This window comes from Mirounga leonina, unplaced genomic scaffold, assembly GCF_011800145.1.
Source record: "Mirounga leonina isolate KUSES-001 unplaced genomic scaffold, KU_Mleo_1.0 Mir_104, whole genome shotgun sequence".
NCBI lineage: Eukaryota > Metazoa > Chordata > Mammalia > Carnivora > Phocidae > Mirounga > Mirounga leonina.
Window position 1 is genome coordinate 3,744,745 of NW_023270231.1, and position 537 is coordinate 3,745,281.

Below are 537 nucleotides of genomic sequence, written 5' to 3' on the forward strand. Positions count from 1 at the left end.
CCATCCTTCATTGTCTACTTAACCAATACTAACTAGCTAACATAGAACATTTAAATGCTCTCTATGCAGTATCTCTTCATTCTTAGGAGAATTCTGTAGGTTAGGTACTATTTCTATCACATTTCAGGTGATAATGTAAAGATCCAAAGAAGCGAAATGATTTGAGCCCAGGTAGGCTAACCCCCAGTGAGACTCGGCATGAAAGCAGATTGGGACTGCCCTCTTCCAGCCTCTTCCCATCAGCTCAAGCCAGGAGTATACTGCAGTTTGAGAGCAGAAAAACGCCTAGGGAGGCTTGTTAAAATGCCGATTCCAAGATCCACCCCCGGGGAATCTGGAGTATTAACAAACACCCTAAGTGATAATGATACACATGGGGAAAGCGCGTTCAAACAGATTAATCTGTTTTCCGAGCGCCGTGGCGGGCCGGCGGGGCTGAGCGCGGACAGATGCTGCCCTCCGGCGGTCGCGCCGGCGCAGTGCAACCCCAGGCCGCGGCTGCGCAGTGCCGCCCTCTGGCGGCTCCGCTCCTCCTTC